Below are 8,450 nucleotides of genomic sequence, written 5' to 3' on the forward strand. Positions count from 1 at the left end.
AAATTTTGTTAGTCTCTAAGGTGCCACAAGTACTCCTTTTCTTTTAACTTTAATACACTATATCCTGCTGAACAGTGAAGTCTTACCCCAATAAGAGTTACATAGAACAACAGTTTGCATTTACTGTTTTCTAGTCTGTTTATGTAGATTAAACAACACAATACCTCTGAGAGTTAGGTAAGCATTCTTAAGATTTTAAGGCCAGAAGGGACAGTTATGATCATGTAGTCTGACCTCCTGCATAACACAAGTCATAGAATTTCAGCAAGTAATTCCTGCATCAAACTCATATCTTATACGTGGACCTAGAACCTGTTTCTTAGAAAAACATCCAATCCTAATTTGAAGGCTTCAAATGATGGAGAATCCACCACAATGCTTAGAGAGTTGTTCCAAGGATTAACTCATTTTTGACACCACCACATGTGCAAACTACGGCCCGTGGGTCACATCCGGCCCGCTGGACCCTCCTGCCTGCCCCTTAGCTCCTTGCCCGGGAGGCTAGCCCCCCTCCCCTGCAGCCTCAGCTCACTGCGCTGCCGGCGCAATGCTTTGGGCAGTGGGGCTGCGAGCTCTTGCCGGGCAGTGCAGCTACAGAGCTGCGGCCTGACCCGGGGCTCTGTGCTGCGCGGTGGTGTGGTTGACTCCAGCTGGGTGGTACAGCTGCCTGTCCTGGTGCTCTGGATGGTACGGCAGTAACGCCGCCAGCCATTGGTGCTCCAGAAAGCGCGGTAAGAGGCAGGGGGGTTGGATAGAGGGCAGGGGAGTTTGCAGTGCTGGTCAGGGGGTGGGGATGTGGACAGGGGTCAGGGCGATCAAAGGGCGGGGAGCAGAGGGGTTGAATGGGGGCAGGGGTCCTGCGGGGGCAATCAGGAAGGAGACGGGGGGTTGGATGGGGCGGGGGGGGCAGTTAGGGGCAGGGGTTCTGGGGGTGGTGAGGGTACAGGGAGGGGTGGATGGGGCAGGGGTCCCAGGGGGGCTGTCGGGACAGGGCGGGTTGGATGGGACAGGAGTCCTGGTGGGGGGAGCTGTCAAGCCATGAGAAGCAGGGGTGGTCAGATAGGGGGCAGCATCCGAGCCATACCTGGCTGTCTGGGGAGGCACAGCCGCCCCTAACCGGCCCTCCATACAATTTCAGAAACCTGATGTGGCCCCCAGGCCAAAAAGTTTGCCCGCCCCTGGATTAACTACTCTATTAAAAAATTGCACCTAATTTCTAAAATGAATTTCTCTAGCATCAGCTTTGAACGATTTGATCTTATTATGCTACTAGCCTATTATCAGAAATCTTTTCCCCATGTAGGTACTTGTAGACTGTGATCAAGTCTTCTCTTAACCTCCTCGTTGATAAACTAAATAGATTGAACTTCTTCAGTCTCTCACTGTAAGACAAGTTTTCCAGACCTCAGATCATTCTTGTAGCTCTTTTCCAACCCCTTTCCAACAGGTCAACATCCCTTTTTGAAGTGCAGACATCAGAACAGTATTCTAGCAATAGTCTTGCGAATGCTGTTTACAGAAGTGATACCACCTGCCTACTTCTATTAAATATTGCTAGACAGTTTTCAGTTAGAGAAAACTGAGTCATAGAAAAAGGCCTCTGAAGGCCCCAATTTGGCAAGGTACTTAGACCATTGAAACCACATGCTTAAAGTTAGGCACATGGCTAACAAATACCTTGTGAATCAGGGCCTAGGTAACTTGTCAAAGGTCAAAATGGTAGAACCAGGAATGGAACCAAAGAGCCCCAACTCCTAGCTGCCTGCTCTAAGATATCCATACTTACTGTTCAAACATTTTGTGGTCTCACTGGTTTTACCTCTCTGCTTTTTCTCAGGATCAAATATGGAGGGCTGAAACCGATGTTCTATGTTTTTGTAAATGGGGCTTTCAGAAACTGGCATATATTTGCTAGAAAATTCATGGAATATTTCCAGAGTCAAATTTTTTAGGCTTCCCTCCCCCATGTTATATTATGTTTCCTAGAGATGATCTGCCTTGTGAGTCTTTGTAATAGAAAATTGACTAGATGTAAGGCATGAAGCTGATATCCAGGATGAGATTTTTTTTTAAAAAAATCTGGCTTTTTTTTAAACAAATATGTACTGATAAATTCTTTGACCTTGGCAGTGATTTTCCCAGTAAATATCAGTTTAGGCCAGCAACTCTAATCGTAAAGTAAAATATATTTATGCTAGTTTAAAAAAAAGAGAAAAAGAAGCATTACTGATCAGTGCTTGCCCCCCAAATGATTTCTGGCATGTTTTAAAAGAAACAAAATATAAATTAATGCACAAGACATTTTGAATTCTCTTCCTGAACAAGTAGTCAGTTTCTCCACATCAAATAGAAAGCGTAGCCTTTTGCATTTTTAAATGATCTTTAATAATATACAAAATTCTCACACCGCTTTCCTTTCTTGGTTTGCAGTATACTAATTCTTTCCTTTAAAGACCTATCCAAGGAATCTGTGCACTACTGACCCAGAGGCATTGTTTCTCTAAACAGCATCAACAAAACAAATTGTTCATTTACTTTGTGCAGCTAAAAATACTGAATTCTGTATACTACAGCTCAGTCAAGAATGTCATTAGTCTATGTAAAGTAGGTTTCATCAGTTCAAATGCTACTTCTTGGAAGCAACTTTCATCTGCAGCCTTTATTTTTAAAGAACAAAGCAGACATATAAAGCTGAAAATACTTAGAAATGTCCCATATTCTTTCCTCAAAAGGGAAAGCTCTACCAAAAAAACATTTCACATTTTGTGACACTGGACCTCAGGGTAAAATGTGCTCCTTCTCCCCTCCTGGTATGCAAGGCCAAAGTGTAGCGGAACTGCACTGGTTCCACTGTTATTGGAATAAGCCTGGGAGGAAGAACATTACAATCTTCTGTGCACTGTAAAGCTGTGCTAGGTGGTAGCTCTCTGAAAGTATTTGCACAGGGAGGATTATACACAGGACGGGAGTAGAGTGGAGGCCAATTAGCCTATATACTGCAGATCTACTGGTCACAACATTAGTTTTAAGGTGGTGCAATAGTGGCTGCGTTTCGCACAAGTGATGTTAACGTCACTATGTGCGTCACATTTTACATTCTTCCTTTAGTAAATAATGTAAGTAGAATTGGGTAATATCTTAATAGCAAAAAATAACTTACTTTGCATAGCATACCATTTACAAACATAACCATCAAATTACTATGCATCTCAGATTTGTCTTTCCTAATCAGGATTTTTTCATAAAATAATTTTCAGTGGTTATTACAGTGTAACATGAGCATCTCAGGAACCTCACACTTTAAAACTGAGCCAGTTTGATTAGGCCTTAATTTTGCACGTGCTTCACTCTACATCCTTTGAACAGTTTCCATGGACTTCATTAACTACTCATAGTTAATAAAGTTAAGTATGTGTGTAAGTCTTTGCAGAATCAGGGCCTTAAGTTGCAAACTCTTTGGGGCAAGGTCTGTTTTAGGTTATACATGTGCAATGGAGCCCTGATCTTTACTTGTTGGTCTGTATGTGCTATCACAATACAAATAATAAATATTTATTACTGAACTCATCAAAAAATTAAGTGTTTTCCTCAAAATAAATAAATGAAATAAAAAGAAAAAAGAAGGTTTTGTATTTTGAAAATTTTCCACAAAATATTTTGTGTTTTTGACTAACTGAAATAAAAATGTTGTGTTTAGCACTGAACATTTTTGGGAATTTGGTGTTTCATTTCTCCTTCCCTCCTCTGTCTCCTCCCGTCCCCCACTTTAAAAAAGGAGGAAAAAGGAGTGGAGGAGGGAATGAAAATATTCATTTTGGTTGAAAAGTAATTTTTTTTCAAAAAATATTTAGCTGAAAAATTTTCAAACAACTCTCATATAACCACCATTGTAAAATGAATTTTATAATTGCACAGTATTTATAGGAGATTAAAATGTGTGCCAGTTTGTTATAATCAGGGATCATTTGTATAATTACAAAAAAATAGAAGACATTTAACATTAAAATGTGAAATTGAAACATAACTGATCAGAAATTACATGTAGGGCCTGATCTGAAGCCCTTAAAGTAAATGGGAATGTTTGACTTTAATGAGCTTTGAATCACACCCTTAATATTATTATTTATTTTTAAAGAGGACCCAAAAGGTTGTAGAGCAATGTATATAAAATATGCTTTATTTATTGTTTAATACTCTCAATAAACGTTCTCCAGACTGAATCAAATATGACTTAAAAACTAGAACAGTTGTAATTATCAATTTAATAAACTTTGCTTTAACGCAAATTTAATTTCTCCAGAACTTCAGGTCACTCAAGCATTATTTAAAGTTCGATTTCAATGGGAGTTTTCCCTAAATTAAAGACTATAAGATTGGGCCCAAAATTAGAAATGTTGGTAGGACAGCTCCTGCATTATGGGTGTAGGATTTTATAATGTAATAATTAATTGTAGGTTAAATACGACTCACTATTGAATTCTAAACATAGAACAGACTGTTTTCAAAATGTATTTGAAATGTATTTCTCCATCAACAACTTTTCCAAAACTCGATGTGACAAACTCATCCCAGCTGTAACTCCATTGAAGTCAATGGGGGATTAATTCGACCCAATCTATTTAAAGATCCACAGAAATGTCTATAGCCAATATTCTTTTAAAAATGGGTGTTTAAATGTAGACTGCTAAGTCCCTGTTTAGTGCTGGGTCCTGCAAGGTGCTGAGCACTCTGGCCGTGATCCAAGAAGGCATTCATACACATGCTTAATTTTAAACATGAGTAGTCCAACCATTGACTTCAACAGGATTACTCCGATGCTTAAGAGATTTGCTGGATCATAGCCTTAAATAAGGCCCCTGTCCTGAAAATGCTTAAGTATGTGCATAACTTTACTCACAAGAATAATCCTGTTGCAGACAATGTGCTTAAGTGTTTGCAAGATCAGAGCCAAAGTGGCTTGATTTTCAAGAGTGCTGAGTGTCCATCGGATCCCACTTAGAAGCCTAAATTTACTTACACATTTTTAAAAGAGAATCCTGGCCATTATTTGGAAACAATTATGCCATATTTTCTGTGTTGTTTGCATTCCCAGTTATTATTACAGGACTTTTGTCTATTATTACAGGACTTTGTTTTTCAAAGGTTCATCCGCTTCAGAGGCCTGATCCATGTGCCATTGAAATAAATGGGAGTCTTTCGATTAAAATTTGAAAGAGTTGGATTAGGCTCCTGCTGCTTATTCTCAATCTAAAATCATAAAACTCTGTTGGTACCAATCACAGCTGGTTGCCGTGGCCACTACTATGAGAAGGCTCATGCTTCAGATGATCAATAAATAGCAGGAGCAGATTAATTCATGAGAACAATCTCCTGGTCAGTTGCAAGTATCTGTGGTAATAATGAAGAAAACAGATCATATGCAGCATTAGAAGAATCATTTCTAATTGGAATCATTTCCAGGAGACATCAGCTGCAGTTTAAAAATAATCGTTTTTAAATCTTGATATGTAATCTTAAAATGTATATGATATATGGAAATCACAGTGCAAAAATGTACCTTTTCTCATGTCTGTTATGTAGTTTGCAACTTCCAACTGAATTGTAAAAGAATATTAACTGTAGCATACAGAATATTCACAAACTTGACACAGTAATATAAAGTAGGATGCACTTGGGTAGGTGGCTTCTTCCCACCTCAGAGCAATCATTAACGGCCAGAATCTGCCCTTTCTCTGGAGGGCATGCCTTAAGGTATATCAAGTTTCTTTTAAAATAGAGTTGGGCAGTTTAGTTCCAAATCCGAACTTCCCCGACTGTGGGGATGCTCAGATCCCAGATTTTCATTCAGGCTCATTATAAAACAGAGGTGGGCAAACTACGGGCCACATCCAGCCCGCAGGACCCTCCTGCCTGGCCCCCGAGCTCCTGGCCCGGGAGGCTAGCCCCCAACCTCTCCCCTACTGTTCCCCCTCCCCTGCAGCCTCAGCTCACTGTGCAGCCAGCACAGTGCTCTGGGCAGCAAACTGTTGCCGAGCAGCGGAGCTGTAGAGCCATGGCCTGACCCGGTGCTCTGTGCTGCACGGTGGCGTGACTGGCTCCAGCCAGGCAGCACGGCTGTAGCACCACCAGCCACCAGTGCTCCAGGCAGTGTGGTAAGGGGGCGGGGGGGGGTGTTGGATAGAGGGCAGGGGAGTTCGGGGTGGTGGTCGGGGGCAGGCATGTAGATAGGGGTCGCAGTGGTCAGAGGGTGGGGAACAGCAGGGGGGTTGAATGGGGGCAGGGGTCCCAGGGCGCAGTGAGGAAGGCGAGGAGGGGTTGGATGGGAAGGCAGGTGGCAGTCAGGGGCAGGGGGAGTCTGGGGGCTGTCAGGGAGGGGTGGTGGAAGGGGCAGGGGTCCTGGGGGGGCTGTCAGGGGACAGGGAACAGGGGGGATTGGATGGGGCAGGAGTCCTGAGAGGGGGGGGCCGTCGGGGTGAGAAGCAGGGGGGGTCGGATAGGGGGCAGGGGTCAGGCCACACCTGGCTGTTTGGGGAGGCACAGCCTCCCCTAACCAGCCCTCCATACAATTTTGGAAACCCAATGTGGCCCTCAGCCCGAAAAGTTTGCTCGCCCCTGTTATAAAGGTATGTAAGTGCAGTGGAGTTGGATCTGATAAGGATTTGAACTTTCTAATGTGGAAGTGGAGAGGAGGTTGGATCTGGAGTTTTGGTTCAAATCCATCTCTAGTCAAAAATCTATATTAAATTTTGTTTCGTTACCAACACTATATAAAAATAATGGTCAGTGTATGATTCAAATCAACACATTTCAGTTATGGGTAAAATTCCAGAATGACATGCTATTAATAATTCAGTGGGGGCGGGGAAGTCTCCATTTTTTATTTTTTTTTGTGCATAACTTTTTTTCATCAATTCTGAAATATCTAAATTCAGATGGAGTGATCTATTATTTGAACACACACAGATGCATAACTCCAGTTGATGACAACTACATTTAGAGTTGAGCATAAATGTAAGAACAGATTCCAGCCTCTGCCTCGTACCTGACATTTTTGACTCAATCCATCTCCAAGTAATTTGTGAGAGATAAATCAATACCTTAATGGTATATTCCTTGCTCATCTTTTCTTTGTGTCCATGGACCAATAAAGAAAGTGTGATTCTCAAAAGGTTGTTTAATATCAAACATTCCAGTTAGTCTATTTAAAAAAAATTCATCAGTGAACTACTAACTGGTGGGCGATTACATTAAATGTCAACTTGACCACATTAATATTTTATTTTTGCATAAAATTCAAGGAACACTAAAGATACAACAAAACAACAGGCAGAAAGAATGTGGATAAGTAAGAAAGACGCACACAAAATAAAAAATTGGATAGGTTTTTTGTTTTGGGAAAGGTAGAGGTGGGGTTACTTGAAATCTAACACACACAAAAGCAAACCTAAAGTAGCAATGGCATTGAAGTTGGCTTTTGTGGAATTACATTCTTGCAGAAATCCATGGAGGCAGAGTCCAGGACTAGGACCATTGCCAGTGGCATATACAGAAATCATTTTTTCAAGCAAAATCCCAACTATGTAGCTATTGAACTCTACAAGACTTGCAAAGAATATACTGCATATTATCTTTTCATTTCCAGGGCATCTGTACATTTAAACTACTATGTCTGTAGAGATAGTAAATGATAATGATATATGCATATTTAAATTAGTGTGATCTTGCAAGACAAACAAAATACCAATTACTTATTTTCCATTATATTTTATAAAAGGATTACTACAAAAATTAATCAAATGTATGTTGTCTTTTTTTTTTTTGGTGCTTTTTCTCATGTTGCAGGTTTTGAAATTGAAACGTTGCACTGCTGAGAAAGTGCCATGAAAATATAACCCACTGCATTCCATGAAAATAAATAAGCAAGGCCACCCAAATTTTCAATTAGTGCTAGTGCAGAATGCAGGAAATGGCTAGAGAACCCACAAAGGCTGCCTTAGGCTGGGTCGTGGATACGGAACAGTGACAGGAAGGTTTAAAGCAGGAATACAGGCTCAGTGTGAAGATGGCTCTTCTCCAAGGAAAACTGCATGCTAATAGGTTAATACTGATTTCCTGAAACATACAGCCTGGGTATTACAAGCTGGAATTTACATTCTGACAAAGGCAATTGCTGATCCTCAAGACTTTGCTTTTTTGGTGATGAAATAACACTAGAAAGTTCAAGCTGCATTATATATTTTATGTTTTAAGCTTATTAAACATTCAAAGTACAAACTGTGCACATATTTTTGAGCCACCTGAAATAGCAATAGCCTGGCTAGTTTGTGAAAAAATAAGGAACAATGTTACATTTCAACATGTCAGGCTTGATTGAAAGCATACTGTCAGGAGGTATTGACCAATATGGGGCCATGCCACTTTAAGGATCATTCTGCCACAGCGTATGGAAG

This window comes from Dermochelys coriacea, chromosome 2, assembly GCF_009764565.3.
Source record: "Dermochelys coriacea isolate rDerCor1 chromosome 2, rDerCor1.pri.v4, whole genome shotgun sequence".
In the NCBI taxonomy this organism is placed as follows: Eukaryota; Metazoa; Chordata; order Testudines; family Dermochelyidae; genus Dermochelys; species Dermochelys coriacea.